Source organism: Budorcas taxicolor, chromosome 4, assembly GCF_023091745.1.
Source record: "Budorcas taxicolor isolate Tak-1 chromosome 4, Takin1.1, whole genome shotgun sequence".
NCBI lineage: Eukaryota > Metazoa > Chordata > Mammalia > Artiodactyla > Bovidae > Budorcas > Budorcas taxicolor.
In genome coordinates, this window is record NC_068913.1 from 34,273,830 (window position 1) to 34,294,804 (window position 20,975).

The 20,975-nt window shown below is 38.6% G+C and overlaps 1 protein-coding gene across 1 annotated transcript in view; it reads left to right on the top strand.

Moving 5' to 3' along the window:
• LOC128046875 (probable mitochondrial glutathione transporter SLC25A40) overlaps positions 1 to 20,975 on the top strand; it is a 72,542-nt gene that overhangs the window by 20,993 nt on the left and 30,574 nt on the right. The window contains exon 2 of the mRNA XM_052639065.1: positions 19,600 to 19,668. The gene's annotated coding sequence lies outside the window, so the exon portion shown is untranslated. The remainder of the gene's footprint in view (positions 1 to 19,599; positions 19,669 to 20,975) is intronic.

Genomic DNA, 20,975 nt, shown 5'->3' on the forward strand with positions numbered 1-20,975 from the left:
TGATATGGGTTGTATTGACTCTTTAGATTGCTTTGGGTAATAGAGTCATTTTGACAATACTGATTCTTCCTATCTGTGAACACTGCATGTCTTTCCATCTGTTTGTGAATTTTTTTGATCAGCTTCTTAAGAGTTTTTGGAATACAGGTCTTTTGTCTCCTTAGGTAGGTTTATTCCTAGTTTTTTTTTTTTGATGCAGTGATTAATGGAATTGTTTTTTTGGCTTTCTCTTTCTGATCTTCTGTGGTCGGTGTATAGAAATGCAACAGATTTCTGTGTGTTAATTTTGTAATCTGTAGTTTTGCCTAGTCCATCGATGAGTTCTAGTGGTTTTCTGGTAGCACTTTTACTGTCCTTTATGTATAGTATCATGTCACCTGCAAACAGTGACAGTTTAACTTCTTTTCCAACTGGATTCCCTTTACTTCTTTTTCTTCTCTGATTGCTGAAGGTAGGACTTCCAAAACTTCGTTGAATAAAAGTGGCAGGAGTAGACATCCTAGTCTTGTTCCTATTTTAGAGGAAATGCTCATAGCATTTCACCATTGAGAATGATGTTAGCTGTCGGTTTGTCACATACTGCCTTTATTATGGGAGAAGGCAATGGCACCCCAATCCAGTACTCTTGCCCGGAAAATCCCATGGACGGAGGAGCCTGGTAGGCTGCAGTCCATGGGGTCACTAAGAGTCTGGCACGACTGAGTGACCTCACTTTCGCTTTTCACTTTCATGCATTGGAGAAGGAAATGGCAACCCACTCCGGTGTTCATGCCTGGAGAATCCCAGGGATTGGGGAGCCTGGTGGGCTGCTGTCTATGGGGTTACACAGAGTCAGACACGACTGAAGCGACTTAGCAGCAGCAGCAGCCTTTATTAAGTTGAGGTATGCCCACATTCTGGAGAGTTTTTTTAATCATAAATAGGTGCCGAATTTTGTTAAAAGCTTTTCTGCATCTGTTAAGATGATCATACAGTTTTTATTCTTCAGTTTGTTGATGTGGTGTATCACACTGATTGATTTGTGGATACTGAAAAATCTTTGTATCCCTGGGAAGAATGCCACTCAATCATGGTGTATGATCTTTTTAATATATTGTAGGATAAGGCTCACTAGTATTTTATTGAGGGTTTTTGCATCTATGTTCATCAGTGATATTGGCATGTAATTTTCTTTTTTTGTTGTATCTTTGTCTGGTTTTGGTATCAGGGTGATGGTGGTCTCATAGAGTGAGCTTGGAAGTTTTTCTTCCTCTGCAATTTTTGGGAATAGTTTCAGAAGGATAGGTGTTAACTCTTCTCTAAATGTTTGATAGGATTTGCCTGTGAAACCATCAGGTTCTGGACTTTTGTTTGTTGGGAGGTTTTTAATCAGGATTTCAATTTCAGTGCTTGATTGGTCTGTTCATATTTTCTGTCTCTTTCTGGTTCAGTTTCGGGAAACTGTACCTTTGTAAGAATTTGTCCATTTCTTCCAGGTTGTCCATTTGATTAGCACACAGTTAGTTGCTCCTAGTAGTCTCTTATGATCCTTTGTATTTCTGTGGAGTCAGTTGTAACTTCTCCTTTTACATATCTTTTTAAAAAAATTAATTTATTTTTGACTGGAGGATAATTGCTTTATAATATTGTGTTGGTTTCTGCCATATATCAACATGAACCAGCTGTAATTTGTTTCTAATTTTATTGATTTGAATCCTCTCCCTTTTTTTCTTGATGAGTCTGATACAAGGTTTATTAGTTTGATTTATCTTTTCAAAGAACCTGCTTTTAGTTTCTTTGGTCTTTCCAGTTGTTTTCTTTGTCTCTATTCCATTTATTTCTGCTCTGATATTTATGATTTCTTTCCTTATACTAACTTTAGGTTTTATTCTTCTTTCTCTAGTTGTTTTAGGTGTATTTGTTGTTATTATTAAGACACTCAGTCATGTCCCACTCTTTGCAACCCCACGGACAGCACCATGCCAGGCTTCCTAGTCCTTCAGTATCTCCCAGAGTTTGCTCAAACTCACGTCCATTGAAATGGTGATGCTATCCAACCATCTCATCCTCTGTCATAGTCTCCTCCTGCCTTCAATCTTTCCCAGCATCAGGGTCTTTTTCCAGTAGGTCAACTCTTTGCATCAGATGGCCAAAATATTGGAATTTTACCATCAGTCGAATGAATGAATCAAGGCTGATTTCCTTTAGGATTGACTGGTTTGATTTCATTGCTGTTCAAGGGACTCTCAAGAGTCTTTCTCTAACACCGCAGTTCAAAAGCATCAATTCTTCAGCACTCAGCTTTCTTTATGGTCCAATGCTCACATTCATACATGACTACTGGAAAAACCATAGCCTTGACTATACAGACCTTTGTTGGCAAAATGATGTCTCTGCTTTTTAATAAATTGCCTAGGTTTGTCATAGCTTGTCTTCCAAGGAGCAAGTGTCTTAATTTCATGGCTGAAGTCACTGTCTGCAATAATTTTGGAACTCAAGAACATAGTCTGTTGCTGTTTCCATTTTTCCCCCTTCTATTTGCCAAGAAGTGATGGGACCAGATGCCATGATCTCAGTTTTGTGAATGTTGAGTTTTAAGCCAGCTTTTTCACTCTCCTTTTTCACCTTCATCAAGAGGCTTTTTAGTTCCTCTTCACTTTCTGCCATTAGAGTGGTGTCAACTGCCTATCTGAGATTATCGATATTTCTCCTTGCAATCTTGATTCCACCTTGACATTCATCTAGCCTGGCATTTACCATGATGTACTCTGCATATAAGTTAAATAAGCAGGATGACAATATACAGCCTTGACATATTCCTTTCCCAATTTTGAACCAGTCGTATGTTCCATGTCTGGTTCTAAATGTTGCTTCTTGACCTGCATACAGGTTTCTTAGGAGGCAGATAGGTGGTCTGGTATTCCCATCTCTTTCAGAATTTTCCAGAGTTTCTTGTGATCCACACAGTCAAAACTTTCGTGTACTCAATGAAGCAGAAATAGTTGTTTTTCTGGAATTCCCTTGCTTTTTCTATGACCCAGTGAATGTTGGCAATTTGATCTCTGGTTCCTCTACCTTTTCTAAATCCAGCTTGTACATCTAGAAGTTCTCGGTTCACATACTGTTGAAGCCTAGCTTGAAGGATTTGAGCATTACCTTGCTAGCATATGAAATGAGTGCAGTTGTGCAGTAGTTTGAACATTCTTTGGCATTGTCGTTCTTTGGGATTGGAAGGAAAACTGACCTTTTCCAGTCCTGTGACCACTGCTGAGTTTCCACATTTGTTGGCATATAGTGTGCAGCACTTTAACAGCATCATCCTTTAGGACGTGAAGTAGCTCAGCTGGAGTTCCATCGCCTCCACTAGCTTTGTTCATAGTAATTCTTCCTAAGGCCCATTTGACTTCACAGTTAAGGATGTCTGGCTCTAGGTGAGTGATCACACCATCGTGGTAGTACAGGTCATTAAGACCTTTTTTAGTTCTTCTGTGTATTCTTGCCACCTCTTCTTAATCTCTCTGCTTCTGTTAGGTCCATTCCGTTTCTGTCCTTTAGTGTGCCTATCTTTGCATGAAATGTTCCCTTGGTATCTCTAAGTTTCCTGAAGAGATCTCTAGTCTTTCCCATTCTGTTATTTCCCTCTCTTTCTTTGCACTGTTCGATTAAGACTTTATTATCTCTTCTTGCTGTCCTTTGGAACTCTGCATTCAGATGGATTTATCTTTCCTTTTCTCCTTTTGTCTTCCGCTTCTCTTCTTTTCTCAGCTATTTGTAAGCCCTCCTCAGACAACCATTTTGCATTTTTGCATTTCTTTTTCTTGGGGATGGTTTTGATCACCACCTCCTTTACAGTGTTACGAACCTCTGTCCATAGTTCTTCAGGCACTCTATCAAATCTAATTCCTTGAATCTATTTGTCACTTCCACTGTGTAATCATAAAGGATTTGATTTAGGTCACTCTTGAATGGCCTTGTGGTTTTCCCTAGTTTTCTCAGTTTAAGTCTGAATTTGGCAATAAGGAGTTCATTATCTGAGCCACAGTCAGCTCCCATTGCTGTGCAGAGCTTCTCCATCTTCAGCTGCAAAGGATATAATCAATCTAATTTCAGCATTGACCATCTGGTGATGTCCATGTGTAGAGTTGTCTCTTGGATTGTTGGAAAAGGCTGTTTGCTACGACCAGTGTGTTCTCTTGGCAAAACTCGGTTAGCTTGTGCCCTGCTTTATTTTGTACGCCAAAGCCAAACTTGCCTGTTACTCCAGGGATCTCTTGACTTCCTCCTTTTGCATTCCAGTCCCCTATGATGAAAAGGACATCTTTTTGGTGTTAGTTCTAGAAGGTCTTGTAGGTCTTCATAGAACCGTTCAGCTTCTTTAGCCTTAGTGGTTGGAGTTGGATTACTGTGATACTGAATGGTTTGCCTTGGAAACTAACCGAGGTCATTCTGTCATTTTTGAGATTGCACCCAAGTACTGCATTTTGGACTCTCTTGTTGACTGTGAGGGCTACTCCATTTCTTCTAAGGGATTCTTGCCCACAGTAGTAGATATAATGGTCCTCTGAGTTAAACTGGCCCTTTCCCCTCCATGTTAGTTCACTGATTCCTAAAATGTCAGTGTCCACTCTTGCCATGTCCTGTTTGGCTATATCCAGTTTACCTTGATTTAGAGACCTAGCCTTTCTGGTTCCTATGCAGTGTGGTTCTTTACAGCATTAGACTTGACTTTCACCAGCAGACACATCCACAGCTGGTGTTGTTTCCACTTTGGCTCAGCCTCTTCATTCCTTCTGGACCTATTTCTCTACTTCAGTAGCATATTGGACACCTACTGAGCTGGGAGGGTGGGTTCATCTTTCAGTGTTCTATCTTTTTGCCTTTTCATACTGTTCATGGGGTTCTCAAGACAAGAATGCTAAAATGGTTTGCCATTCCCTTCTCCCATGGACTATGTTTTGTCAGAATTCTCCACCATGACCTGTCCATCTTGGGTGGCCCTACACGGCATGTCTCATAGCTTCATTAGGTTACACTAAGTTGTTATCTGTAGGTGTAAGGTGAGGTGGTTTATTTGAGATTTTTTCCTTGTTTCTTGAGGTAGAATTGTACCATTATAAACGTCCCGCTTAGACCTTCTTGGGCAGCATCGCACAGGTTTTTTACTGTTGTGCTTTCATTTTCATTGATCTCTAGGTATTTTTTGATTTCCTTTTTTATTTTTCCAGTGATCCATTGGTTGTTCAGTAACATATTATTTAGCCACCACGTGTTTGTGTTTTTATAGATATTTTCTTATAGTTTATTTCTGATTTCATAATGTTGTGATCAGAAAAGATGCTTGATATGATTTCATTTTTCTTACATTTACCAAGGCTCGCCTTGTGGCCCAGCATGTGGTCAGTCTTAGAGAATGTTCTGTGTACACTTGAGATGAATGTGTAGCCTGCTGTTTTTGGACGGAATGTCCTATAAATAGCAATTAAATCTGTCTGGTCTGTTATGTCATTTAAAGCTTGTGTTTCCTTATTTATTTTCTGTCTCCATTATCTGTCCATTGGTGTAAGTGTGGTGTTAAAGTCCCCCACTGTTACCTTGTTACTGTTGATTTCTCCCTTTATGGTTGTTAGTTTTTGCTTTACATGTTGAGATGTTCCTGTGTTGGGTGTATATGTATATTTGTGATTGTTATATATTCTTGCCTCAAATACCTAATCATTATGTAGTGTCCTTAGTTTCTTATAATAGTCTTTGTTTTAAAGTCTGTTTTGTCTGATATGAGTATTGCTACCCCAGCTTTCTTTTGATTTCCATTTGCATAGTATACCTTTCTCCCATCCCCTTACTTTCAGTCTGTAAGTGTCCCTAGGTCTGAAGTGGGTCTCTTGTAGACAGCATATATTCGGGTCTTGTTTTTTTATCTACCCAGCCAGTCTGTGTCTTTTGATTGATTATTACTATGTATGATCCTAGATTATGTTGTTTATGTTGTTTATGGGATCCCATAAACAGGGATTGAACCCATATCCCCTCAATTGGTAGAAGGCAATGGCGACCCATTCCAGCATCCTTAACTGGAGAATCCTGTGGATGGAGGAGCCTGGAGGGCTGCTGTCCATAGGGTTGCACAGAGTTGGACACAACTGAAGCGACTTAGCATGCATGCGTGCATTGGAGAAGGAAATGGCAACCCACTCCAGCGTTCTTGCCTGGAGAGTCCCAGGGACGGAGGAGCCTGGTGGGCTGCCGTCTACAGGGTCTCACAGAGTCGGACACGACTGAAGCGACTTAGCAGCAGCAACAGCAGCCCCTGAATTGGTAGGTGGATTCTTCACTACTGAACGCAGCAGAGGCTCCATAGGTGTTTTATTCTTTTTGTTGCAGTGATAATTGGGATTGTTTCCTTAATTTCTCTTTGTGATCTTTCATTATTAGTGTATCGGAATGCAAGAATTTCTGTGCATTAATTTTGTATCCTGCAACCAAACTCATTGATCGGCTCTAGTAGTTTTCCAATGGCATCTTTTTTTTTTAAATAAGAAAACTCAAAAGAGATTTTTACTTTTTTAAAAGTAATATACGCACAAGTTAGAAGTTCAGTTGTATGAAGTTCCAAATTACTTCCTTCTATAGAGGAAACTATGGTTACAAGTTGTAATCTCTTCCAGATACATACCCTATGCATATATGAATAGGAATCTTAAAAATTTTGTGGACAGAATTATTTTAGGTTCATTTGGAAAAAAAAATGAAAACCAGGAAACAAGAAAACTATGTAGAAGAATAGTGGAAGGGGAGGAAAAGGTTTTCCTCAACTCTCTTATGGTCCTTGGCTGGATCTGAACGTTAAACTGACACTAGCAGATTAATAAGAGAAAGAGATGTAGGGAGGGCACCTCTGACATGAAGGTGCTATGGTTTTATTTCAGGAGAGAAGGACAGGGCAGGGAAGTTAAGAGGGACATTCTTGTTTCTGCTATTTTCTCAGACTTTTTCAGCTTGAAATATTCAATGGGTATCGTTTTTGGGGGTAGGGTGTCCTGAATTCGATCAGTGACTGCTTTACCATACTTACTGACTGCTTCCCTGCTGGCTCAGATGGTAAAGAATCTGCCTGCAATGCAGGAGACCTGGGTTGGATCCCTGGGTTGGGAAGATCCCCTGGAGGAGGGCATGGCATCTTTAGAATTTTCTTTGTATAGTGTCATGTCATCTGCAAAAGGTGACAGTTTGAGTTCTTCTTTTCCAATTTATATTCCTTTTATTTCTCTTTCTTCTATGATGGCCGTGGCTAGGATTTCCAAAACCATGTTGAATGAAAGTGGCGAGAGTGGATATCCTTGTCCTATTCCTAATTTTAGAGGAAATGCTTTTGATTTTTCACCACTGAGAATGATCTGTGCTGTGGGTTTGTCAGTATGGCCTTTATGGTATTGAGGTAGGTTCCTCTGTGCCCATTTCCTGGAGAGTTTTTATGGTAAATGGGTGCTGAATTTTGACAGATGCTTTCTGAATCTGTTGAGATGATCGTGTGGATTTTATTCTTCAGTTTGTTAGTCTGGTATATCACATGGATTTTGCATATATTGAAGAATCTTTGCTTTAGGATAAATCCCACTTCATCATGGCATATAATCCGTTTAATGTGTTGTTGGATTCTGTTTGGTAGGATTTCGTGGAGGAGCTTTGTGTCTGTATTCGTCAGCAATACTGGTCTTTAGTTTTCTCTTTTTTTGTGATATCTTTGTCAGGTTTTGGTATCAGGGTGATGGTGGCCTCATAGAATCAGTTTGGGAGTGTTCTTCCCTCTGCAGTTTTTTTGGGAGGTGTTCGAGAAGTATAGGAAGGATAGGTATTTAGCTCCTCCCTAAATATTTAACAGAATTTGCTTGTGTAGCCATCTGTTCTGGACTTTTATTTGTTGGATGATTTTTAATTACAGCTTCAACTTCATTACTTATGGATTGATCTGTTTATGTTTTCTATTTCTTCCAGGTTCAGCCTTGGAAGATAGTACTTTACTAAAAATTTGTACATTTATTTCAGGTTGTCCATTTTATTGGCATATAGTTGCTTATAGTAGTCCCTTATGTATTTCATGGCATGAGTTGTAATTTCTGCTTTTTCATTTCTGAGTTTATTGATTTGAATCCTATCCTTTTTTTCTTGATGACCTTGGCTAAATGTTTATCAACTTTATCTTCCCAAAGAACCAACTTTTAGTTTTATTGATCTTTATTTCTATTTCATTTATTTCTGCTTTGGTCTTTATGACCTATTCCTTCTGCTAACTTCAGCGGTTTTCCCCTTCTTTGTCTAGTTGCTTCAGTTGTAACGTTGAAAGTGAAAGTGTTAGTCGCTCAGTGGTGTCTCTTTCCGACCGCATGGACTGTAGCCTGCCGGGCTTCTCCGGGCAAGAACACTGGAGTGGGTTGCCATGCCCTTCACCAGGGGATCTTCCAACCCAGGAATCGAACCCAGGTCTCCTGCACTGTAGGCAGATTCTTTGCCAATGGGGCCACCAGGGAAGCACCCAATTGTTTGTTGGAGATTTTCCTTGTTACTTGAGATGAGATTGAGTTGCTACAAATTTCCATTAGGACTGCTTTTCCTTTGTTCTGTAGATTTTAAGTTGTGTTTTTCACTGTCATTTGTTTCTATGTTTTTTTGATTTCCTCTTTGATATTTCTTTTAGTGATCTCTTGGTCATTTAGTAGTATAGATCTTAGCCTCCATGTGTTTGTTTGTTTGTTTGTTTGTTTGCAGGTTTTTTTTTCTTATAATTGATTTCTAATCTCAGCATTGTGGTTAAAAGAGATGCTTGATATGATTTCAGTTTTCTTAAATTTACCAAGACTTGATTTGTGGATGAAGATGTGATCTCTTCTGGAGAGTGTTCTGTATGCACTTGAGAAGAAAGTGTGTTTTGCCACTTTTGGGTAGAATGTCCTGTAAGTATCAGTTAAGCCTGACTGGTTTGTTGTGCCATTTAAAGCTTGTGTTTCCTTATTTATTTTCTGACTGCATGGTTTGTCCATTGGTATAAGTGGCGTGTGAAGATTCCCCACTATTGTTGTGTTGTTGTATTTCCCCTTCTGTGACTGTTAGTATATGCCTTATGTATTGCGGCGCTCCTATGTTGGGTGCATGTATATTTGTAATTGATTCCTTGATCATTATGTAATTGATTCCTTGTATTGATTCCTTGATCATTATGTAGTGACCCTCCTTATCTCTTGAAACAACCTTTGTTTTAAGGTCTAGTTATCTGGTATGAGTATTGCCACTCCAACTTTTGATTTCCATTTGCATGGAATATTTTTTTGTCTCCTCATTTTCAGTTTATATGTGTCCCAAGGTCTAAAGTGGGTCTCTTATAGACAGGATATATATAGGTTTTGTTTTTATATCTCTTCAGCCAGTCTGCGTCTTTTGGTTGGAGCAATCGTTCTATTTACATTCAAGGTACTTAGCAATACGTATGTTCCTATTACCATTTTCTTAACTGTTTTGGCTTTGTTTTTGTGGTTATTTTTCTTCTTCCTAGAGAAGTTTTCTTCTTCTTAGAGAAGATCCTTTAGCATTTGTTATTAAACTGGTTTGCTGGTGCTGAATTCTGTTAAGTTTCGCTTGACTGTAAAGGTTTTGATTTCTCTATTAAATTTGAATGAAACCCTTGCTGGATAGAGTAATCTTGGTTGTAGGCTTTCCTCTTTCATCACTTTTAATATATTCCACCACTCCCTTCTGGCCTGCAAGTTTCTGTTGAAGAATCAGTTGATAACCTTATGGGGATTCCCTTGTGTGTTATTTGTTGCTTTTCCCTTGCTGCTTTTAATATTTTTTTTTCTTTGAATTTAATTTTTGTTAGTTTGATTAATATGTGTCTCAGCATGTTTCTCCTTGGGTTTAACCCTATATGATACTCTGTGCTTCCTGGACTTAGTTGACTATTTCCTTTCCTGTGTTAGGGAAATTTTTGACTATAGTCTCTTCAAATATTTTCTCAGACTCTTTATCTTTCTCTTCTTCTGGGATCCCTGTAATTTGAATATTGGTGCATTTAATGTTGTCCCAGAGGTCTCTGAGACTCGCCTCCTTTCTTTTCATTTTTTTTCTTTATTCTGCTCTTCAACAATTATTTCCACCATTTAGTCTTCCAACTCACTCATTCATTTTCTCTGCTTCAGTTGTGCTTCAGTTATTAATTCCTTCTAGCGTATTTTCTCTTTTGGTTGTTGTGTTGTTCACCACTGTTTGTTCTTTAGTTCTTCTAGGTCTTTGGTAAACATTTCTTCTGTTTTCTTGATCTGTGCCTCCCTTCTGCTTTTGAGGTTTAAGGTTGTCTTTATTATCAATACTCTGAATTCTTTTTTGGGTAGATTGCCTATTTACTCTTCATTTATTTGATCTTGTAAGTTTTTACCTTGCTCCTTCATCTGTCCCATATTGTTTTGTCATCTCATTTTTTTTTTTTTTTTGGATGGATGGGGCTTTGTTTTTTCCTTGCTGGTTGTTTGACCTGCACTTGTTGTTTGACCTCCAGTGTCCAGCACTGGAGTTGGCATGCGGTTGGATGGAGCTGAGTCTTGATGCCGAGATGAGTATCCCTCTGGGATAACTCACACCAATTAACATTCCCTGGGATCCTAGATTCTCTGTTGGTCTAGTGGTTTGGGCTTGGTGCTCCCACCATGGGAGCTCAGGCCCAACCCCTGGCCAGGGAAGGGAGACCCCTATATGCCATAAAGAAAAGGCAACAAAGAAAAAGGAGAAAAACAGTAAGAAAGAATAAAAAATTTTAAAAAAAATTGATATTTTAGGAGAAATGAAAATAAGACAACAACAAAGTAAAACAAAACTACAACAGCAGAAAAAGCCAGAAAAGGCCCTAGGGGAGGAGGAAGGTGCTTAGGCTGAAGACCCCAGCAGCTAGAAAAGGCCCTTGGCGGGGGTGGGGGCTCAGGACCCTCTAGGCTGGAGGGGACCCCAGAAGGTGGGTCCGAGACCCCAGCAGGCTTGCCAGTGGCTGAGTGGGTGGGTGAGATGCTGGGCACATTCCCCTCTGATCCACTATCTCCCAAACTCCCTTCGCATCCCTGCTAATCCTAGTTCCTTGGGCGGGCCCCTCTGAGTGGTGACCCCTCTCATCCTCCTGCTGCCCCTCAGGGTTTCTTCTCCCATCCCACCTCTACTTTTCTTTTCCCCCTTTCTCCTCATCATCCTACCCAGTCGCTTGGGAATTCCTCCCGTCCCTTAGGCGTCCAAGGCCTCTCAGCAGCCCTGGTAGGTGTCCGGGGTGTGAGAAGATGTGAATTCAGCATCCCCCTGCTCTGTCATCTGGACTCCGCCCAGAAAGACCTTTCAGTTGGTGAAATTTTATGTTTTTTAAACAGATGTCTTGAGAATATTTTGTGGAACTTATCCCCAGAGTACATGAAATTCTTCCATGCCCCTGTACATGCTGTTTATTTTAAATTTCATTTTCTGTGAATTACAGGTATATAGAAATGATTTTTGATAATTTTAAAAATAACGTTTATTTATTTGGCCGTGCTGGGTCTTTGTTGCTGCACAGGCTTTTCTCTAGTTGCGATGAGCAGGGGCTACTCTCTAGTTGTGGGGTACATGGGCCTCTCATTGTGGTGGCTTCTCTCGTGGAGCACAGGCTCTGGAGTGTTTAGGCTTCAGGACTTGTGGCAGGTGGCCTCAGGAGTTGCAGCTCCCGGGCTCTAGAGCACAGGCTCAGTAGTTGTGGCATGCAGGCTTGCCTTGCAACATGTGGGATCTTCCTGGACCAGGGATTGAACCTGTCTCTCCTGCATTGGCAGGCAGATTCTCTACCACTGAGCCACCAAGGAAGCCTAGCATATTGATTTTTATAGCTAGCAACATTGCTAACTTATTAATATTAATAATTCTATGATGAGTTTAAGTTTTCTGTGTTCACAATTATGTCATCTGGAAATACTGATTTTTTTTTCTTTATTAAGTTTATATGTACTTTTTGCTTATCCAGATGGCTAGGAACTTTAATAAAACATTAAGTAGGGGTAGTGGTAATTACATTCTTATCATGTGCTCGATATCACTTCATCATTAAGTGTAAGAATGCTTTTTAATTTTTACTCTGATCCATGAGATGTTTAGAGGGGTGTTCTTCAGCTTCCCATTATTTAGGGACTTCCAGCTGGCTTTCTGTTATTCTTTTCTAGTTTGTCAGAGAACATATGTTATATTATTTAAATCCTGTTAAATTCATTGAGACCTGTCTCATGACTAGAATGAGGCTTATTGTGGTAAATTGTTTGGTAAATTGTGTGTCTGTTTTTCCCAGTAGCAGAAGAGTAGTTTAATACTTGCGGACCATCTAAAGGATGAATGTTAGATAGCCTGTTTAAAACTCCCCATGGAAGTAGCCACTACCAAATGGAGTATTTATGCATTTAAAATTTATAGTGATTTGTGGAATTGAATACTTGTGGCTACGAGAAACCCATGTATATGGTGAAGAGTATTGTATCTCTTATGTTACAAGTAGTGACTCAAGTGGCCAAAAATTATAAAACTCAGTAAGGATTTCTCTTCTTTGGCTTGTGTGTGTTGGTCTCTCAGTTGTGTCCAACTGTTTGCAACCCTATGAACTGTAGCCCTCCAGTCTCTCCGTCCATGGAATTCTCCAGACAAGAATATTGGAGTGGGTAGCCATTCCCTTCTGGGGATCTTCCCAACCCAGGGATCAAACCTGGGTCTCGTGCATTGCAGGCAGATTTTTTATTGTCTGAGCCATCAGGGAAGACTTTCTTTGGCTTAGTATATGCTATTACTTTTTTGTGATAAGGTTGGCGATTGTTTATGTACGAAGTATTCATAGCCTTTTCATCACCAAAAAAATACGTGAAATTTTCCAACTATTCAACAAATAATAAAATTATGCATATTTTGAAAAGATGCACAACATCATTATTCCTTGGGAAAATGCAAAGTACTACTACATTGGGATATCACTACTCAGCTATTCAAATGATTAGAGTTTTTAAAAATAACTGTACCAAGTGTTTTAAGGATATGGAGCAACCAGAACTTACATGTTGGTGGGAATATAAAATGATAAAACTGCTTTGGAAAATACGTTTGCAGTTTCCTAAGAATTTAAGCATGCATTTGCTGTTTGATTTAGCCATTTTATTTCTACTTATTTATTTAAGATTTATATGTGAATAATTCATAGCCCCTTTATTTGTACTAGTCCCCAACTTGAAGCAACCTAAATTTTTATTAGCCGGGGAATGAATAAAAAAATTGTAGTATATTTATACAGTGGGATACTACTTAGTAATAGAAAGGAAGTAAGTATCAATACATAAATGAGTGTCAGAACACTTATGGTAAATGAAAGATGCCAAAAGAAAATTAATACATGTTGTGTGATTCCATTCATGTGGAATTTTCAGAAATTCTAACTAAACTGTAGTGACAGCAGCTCACAGCTGCATCGGTGCAGGCATGGGAGCTGGGAAGTAGCACTGGCAAAGGAGCAGAAGGACACTAATGGGCCTGCCAGGTATGCTCATTTTGTTGATGAGTGATAGTTTCACAGGTGGTCAAAACTCATGTTGTAAGCTTTACTTATATGCAGTTCATTGTATGTCAATTAATCTTCACAATCAAAAAATTGTGAAGAGAGAAGATAAGATGTGATATAGATAAATAGAATGTTACTCAGCCAGGAGAAGCAATACTGCCATTTGTGACATCACTGATGGACCTTGACATTATGCCCAGTGAAATAAGCCAGACAGAAAAACCCAAATACTGCATAGTACCTCTTGTGTGTGGACTCTTAAAAAAATCAGAAACAGAGTAGAAAAGTGGTTGTCAGGGGCCAGGGTGTGGAGGAAATAGGGAGAGGTTAGTAAATGGCGAAATTTTCCAGCTATAAGAGAAATACAGATTGAAGATCTCATGTAAAATATGGTGACTATAATTAATAATACTGTGTTGTATAACTGACATGTGCTAAGAAAGTAGAACTTAAATGTTTTCCACTAAAACAAGTATCGCTAAATATGTGAGGTGATGGATGTGCTGATTGATTAGATAGAAGGTACTTTTTCACAGCATATACATATATATCAAGTCACTATAATAATCTTATGAATTTTATATCAGTTTTACATTAGTAAAACTGGAATAGAAAAAAGAATGAAAGAAAAAGAAAGTCTTTATAGCAAATTAGGATTGGAAAGAAAATTCCTTAATGTGGTGAAGAATGTCCGTTTAAAAATAAATGGATAAAAAGTCTAGAGCAAACATCATTCTCATGGGTAACCTTAGAAGAATTCTTTTAAAATTCAGAAATGGAACAAATATACTCATTTTCTCTATTTATCTAATACTGTATTAGACATTTTAGCTATGCAAAAAGGAAATTAAGATGGTAGCATGATGATTAGGAATGATGGAAATCAGTCATTGTTTGCAGACAATTATGCACGTTGATGGACTTCCCACATGGCACACTGGTAAAGAACCTGCCTGCCGATGCAAGAGGTGCAGTTTCACCCCTTGGGGTTGGGAAGATTGCCTGGAGGAGGAAATGGCAACCCACTCCAGTATTCTTGCCTGGACAATTCCATTGACAGAGGAACCAGGGTATAGTCTATGGAGTTGCAAAGAGTCAGACATGATTGAGCCACTGAACACAGCATAGCATACACATTTACATAAAAAACTCATGAGAGTCTATAAGTCAACAGTTAAAAATAATAAAGGATTTCTTTTTTAGCAAGATTGGCTGGGTACATGCTTAATAGACAAAAAAATCAGTTGCATGTTCTAATTGCATAGAGCAAGTGAAAGTCACTCAGTCATGTCCCACTCTTTACGACCCCATGGACTACAGTCCATGGAATTCTCCAGACCAGAATACTGGAGTGGGTAGCCTTTCCCTTCTCCAGGGGTTCTTTGCAACCCAGGGATTGAACCCAGGTCTCCTGCATTGCGGGCGGATTCTTTACCAGCTGAGCCACAAGGGAAGCCCAAGAATACTGGAGTGGGTAGCCTATCCCTTCTCCAGCAGATCTTCCTAACCCAGGAATCGAACCGGGGTCTCCTGCATTGAAGGTGGGTTCTTTACTAAATGAGCTATCAGGGAAGCCCAACTGCACAGAGAACATGTGATTAAAAGGAAGACACTGTTTTATGTTAGTAGTAGAGATTATCAGGTACCTAGAACTAGGTCTGCCACAAATATGCAATATCGCTATAGCACAAATTTTAAAACTTCTCAGAACAACATTAAGATCGGAATAAATGAAAGAAAGTTCTGTCTAGTCAAAGCTATGGTTTTTCCAGTAATTGTCTATGGATGTGAGAGTTGGACTATGAAGAAAGATGAGCGCCGAAAAACTGATGCTTTTGATCTGTGGTGTTGGAGAAAACTCTTGAGAGTCCCTTGAACTGCAAGATCAAACCAGTTAATCCTGAAGGAAATCAGTCCTGAATATTCACTGGAAGGACTGATGCTGAAGATGAAGCTCCAATACTTTGGCCACCTGATGGGAAGAACTGACTCATTGGAAAAGACCCTGATGCTGGGAAAGATTGAAGGTGAGAAGAGAAGGGGATGACCGAGGATGAGATGGTTGGATGGCATCCAACTCGATGGACATGAGTTTGAGTAAACTCTGGGAGTTGGTGATGGACAGGGGAGCCTGGCGTGCTGTAGTCCATGGGGTCACAAAGAGTCGGACACGACTGAGCGACTGAACTGAACTGAAATGAAAGAATAGACTGTATTCACAGTTAAAATCCTCACCAGTTTTATCTGTAGATTCAATCCAATTTGAGTTAAAATCCCAAAGAGGTTTTTCAAGGAACGTGGTAAGATGGGTTTTAAACTCTGAAGGGACCATTGGGCCAAGAGAAGCATGACACTTGTGAAGAAGAGGAACAGGGATGGTAGACTTACCCTACCAAACAGGAGGGCTTCTTAGGACGTAATAATAATAGAGTGTGCTACAGTTTAAGGATGCATAAGTTGGCAAATAGAATAGAGAGACCAGAAGCAATTCCATACCGAAATGAAACTTAGTTTTGGCCAAGTAGTATGTCAGTTTAAAGGAGAAAGGAGGGATTTAATATTTTTTTTAATATATATATTTTTTGACATGGACTATTTTTAAAGTCTTTTTGGAGTCTGTTACAGTGTTGCTTTTATCTTTCCGTGTTTTGGCCCTGAGGCCTAGGGGATCCTTGCTTCCTGACCAGGGATTGAACCTGTACCCCCTGGATTGGAAGACAAAGTCTTAACCACTGGACCACTGGGGAAGTCCCAGAGGGATTTAATATTTGGAGCTGGGTAAAGTGGTTATCTGTTTTAACATGGAAAAAGGTGAAATTGGATCACTGCTTCACATGCTATTAAAATACTTCTGCATGGATTGAAGGTGAAAGTTTTGTCACTCAGTCATGGATTAAGGACTTAAAATTTGGTGATAGCAAAAGTTTAAAACTTTTAGGGAGAAATATAGATGAATATGTTTTGGACATCTGAGTAGGGAAAGATTGTTTAAGGAAAGCACAAAAAAGTGTTATCTGTAAAGGAAAAGATCAATAAATTTGGCTACATTAAGAACTTTGACCTTTTTCTTATACCATATACAAAATCAACTCAGAATGGATTAAGATTTAAGCATGAGGCCCCAAATATAAAAACTCCTAGAAGAAAACAGGATAGCAGCTTCATAGCATTTATCTTGGCAGTGATTTCTTGGATGTGACATGAGAAACAACAATAAAAATGAAAGTATATTAAACTGAAAAGTTTCTATACACCAAAGGCAGTAAACTATAGTAAAAGGACAGTCTATAGAATGGGAGAAAAATATTTACAAACAATACATCTATTAAGGGTCTAGTATCCAAAATATTTATGAAGCACCTACAGCTTAAAAACCAAATAATTTGATTTAAAAATGGATAGAAGACCTTAATAGACATTTTTCAAAGATGATGTACAAATGACCAACAGTGTGTGAAAAGACACTGAGCGAGACTAATCATCAAGCAGATGAAATCAAAATCCCAAGGTTATCACTTGATTCTCTTGTTCAGTCGCTCCGTCATGTCCAGCTTTGCAAGCCCATGGACTGCAGCATGCCAGGCTTCCCTGTCCTTCATTATCTCCAGGAGCGTACTTAAACTCATGTCCACTGCGTCCATCCACTGAGTCAGTCCATCGTCCATTCAACTATCTCATCCTCTGTCTCCCTCTTCTCCTGCCCTCAGTTCTTCCCAGCATCAGGGTCTTTTCCAATGAGTCGGCTCTTCGCATCAGATGGCCAAAGTATTGGAGCTTCAACATCATTCTTTCCAATGAATATTCAGGGTTGATTTCCTTTAGGATTGACTGATTTGACCTTGCTCTGCAAGGGACTCTCAAGAGTCTTCTCCAGCACCACAGTTCAAAAGCATCAATTCTTCAATGCTCTGCCTTCTTTATGGTCCAGTTTTCACAACCATATGTGACTATTGGAAAGACCATAGCTTTGACTATACGGACCTTTGTCTGCAAAGTGATGTCTTTGCTTTTTAACACAGGTTTGTGATAGCTTTTCTGCCAAGAAGCAGTTGTCTTCTAATTTCACAGCTGCAGGCAGCATCTGCAGTGATTATAGAGCCCAAGAAGAGGAAATCTGTCACTGCTTCCACCTTTTCCCCTTCTGTTTACCATGAAGTGATTGAACCAGATGCCATGATCTTAGTTTTTTTTTCAATATTTAGTTGTAAGCTGGCTTTTTCACTCTCCTCTTTCACCCTCATGAAGAGGTTCTTAAGTTCTTCTTTGCTTTCTCTCATTAGAGTGGTATCATCTGCATATCTGAGGTTGTTGATATTTCTCCTGGTAATCTTGATTCCAGCTTGTAACTCACCCAGCCTGGCATTTCTCATGATGTGCTCTGCGTATAAGTTAAATAAACAGGATGACAGTAAACAACAGCCTTGTTGTACTCCTTTCTCAATCCTGAACCAGTCAGTTGTTCCATACAGAGTTCTCACTGTTGCATCTTGACCCACATGCAGGTTTCTCAGGAGACAGATAAGATGGTCTTGTATTCCCTTCTCTTTAAGAGCTTTCCACAGTTGGTTACGGTCCACACAGTCAAAGACTTTAGCATAGTCAATGAAACAGAGGTAGATGTTTTTCTGGAATTCCCTTGCTTTCTCTATGATCCAGAAAATGTTGGCAATTTGGTCTCTGGTTCCTCTGCCTTTTCTAAATCCAGCTTGCATGCCTGGAAGTTTTCAGTTCACGTGATGCTAGTCTAACTTTGAGGAGTTTGAGCGTAACCTTAGTAACATGGGAGATGAGTGTAATTGTCCAGTGGTTTGAACATTCTTTAGTACTACCCTTCTTGGGAATTGGGATGCGGATCAACCTTTTCCAGTCCTATGGCCACTGCTGTGTTTTCCAAATTTGCTGACATATTGAGTGCAGCACTTTGATAGCATCATCTTTTAGGATTTTAAATAGCTTTGTTGGAATTCCGTCACCTCCACTAGCCTTATTGATAGCATTACTTCCTGAGGCCCACTTGACTTCACACTCTACAGTGTCTGGCTCTGGGTGAATGATCACACCATCGTGGTTATCTGGGTCATTGAGACCTTTTTTGTACAGTTCTTCTGTACATCTCTTCTTGATCTCTTCTGCTTCTATTAGGCCTTTACCATTTCTATCTTTTATTGTGCCCATCTTTGGATGAAATGTTCCTTTATATTTCTGATTTTCTTGAAGAGATCTCTAATCTTTCCCTTTCTGTTGTTTTCCTCTATTTCTTTGCATAGTTTGTTGAAGAAGAGGAAATTTGACAAATAGATTCAAGAGATCAGATCTAATAAACAGAGTGCCTGCAGAACTATAGATAGAAGTCCGTAATATTGTACAGTAGGCAGCAAACAAAATCATTCCAAAAGACCTCTTATGTACGCACAATAACATTATCCACCAAACAAAATCAAGAATACTTTAAAAATATCTGATATGCAACCCACATTCAGATTTTTTTAGTTACTTTCAAACTGGCTTTTTAAAATTCTCTTATTTAAACCAGGATGCATTTGAGTGGATTCCTTTATTCTAGAACAGTGTGCCTCCCTGCCACCTTTTTTCCCACCATACTTTCACTTGAAGAAGCTAAGACCTTAGTCCTGTAGACCAGAGTGTTACCTTCTCCTGTGTTGTGGCAACATACACATGTTTACCATGTTACTTTAGTCTGAATTTCCTCCAAGTGTCACAAAATCTGGTTGTTCAACTCCTGTTGATACTAAGATGGGTCAGTATGTTCAGGTTTAGAATTGTCTGCTTTTCAAGTAGAGTATATTTGCTGGGATAATATGAAGATTTTTGTGTGATAATACTTTTATAACTCTAATGATAATATTTCTGGAGTGCTCTTCATATTCTGCAAAGTACTTAATAAAATATTTCATAATAATAGTTAATAAATATTAGTTGATTTATGTTTTAGTTTTTTTATATACTCCTTTCCTTTAGGTTTGCTATCCGTTTCCTGTGTGAAAAGATAAGACAGTTTCTTTCTTTTTTCACTACAGATTTTCAGATACTGATGTTACAAACAATAAAATATTGGAACATAGAGTTGAGGAAAAGACTTAAATCAGGTAGGTAAATAATAAAAGCCTAAAGAAACAATAGAAGCATTCTTTTTTATAAAGGTTGTAATTGGGATAATTGACAGAATTGGAAAATGAACTTTAGAATACTGTCAGTATTGTTTTCTAAATTTGGTAATTGGACCTCAATTATATGAAAGTATTCTGAGGTGTTTAGGATGAAGGGGGTATGATGTATGCAGTCTACTTTCAAATGGGTCAGAAAAAGTAAATGATATGTAGTATGAGAGAGTGTTGGTGAATTTATGGGCTAACAGTAACTCATATATTTCCATAGAAATATAAATTGGTCCAGTCTTTCTGGAAAGCACTGGTAATTTTTCTCAGGTTTTTAGTTTAGCCCAGCAATCTTACTTTTTCTCCTATAGTAATTGTAAAGACACTACAACAAGATGTATGTATAAAGATATTTATTTATATGAGAGTTTATGAAATTAAAGAATTAATAAATTGGCAATAACCTGAATATCTAAGAGGCGAAATAAATATAATTGAATACCATGAAAGCATTAAAAATGATAATGTCAATCTGTATTTATTAATACATGTATCTTTTTAAGCATCAAAGTTGGCTACTAAAAGCTATGAATGGTGTTAATCTATTTTGTCTTTCAAAAAAGATGCATGTATAGATACTTGAATGTTTGTACATATTTGGTTAGATGTAATCTGCCTCCATATTTACGTTTTTGTGTACATAGACCTTTGGAAAGATGATACTGTATGTTGCCCGTGGTTATTTTTTTAATAAGTTTATAAGTGATTTTTATACTCTTGTGTTGAGTTTTTCAGAAAGAGTATATGTTGCTTTTCTCACTATCTTATTTCTAAATAATGCTCTTTACGAAGGTTATGCTTTTGGTTTATTTTGTACTTTTGCAGCAGTGTTTGCAGTGCAATAAACATAGTGCTATATTTGCTGATAACTCTACTAGATTCAAGTATCTGAGTGGTTCTTACGAGACCGAATTCTGATTTTGAGTCTTATTGGTCAGCTGCTTTCATTCTGTTCCATGGCCAGATTCTGTTTTCTTAATGCTCTATTGATTTGTCTTGCAAATGTGATGCTGCTCACATAGCTTAGCTGAAGTACATTACGCTTTTGGAACATCCGAGAACATGTTCTATTAATGACAACCGTGTTGTGCCTTTGCGTATAGAACTTATGTGTATACTTCTGCTGGTCAACATGTGCTTTGATAGTAATACTGGTTTTAGTTTTTATAGTTTATTTAACTTTTAGCAGTTAGTTTTGAGGGCATCTTCTGTTACATTTTTATTTTACATCTTGCTTT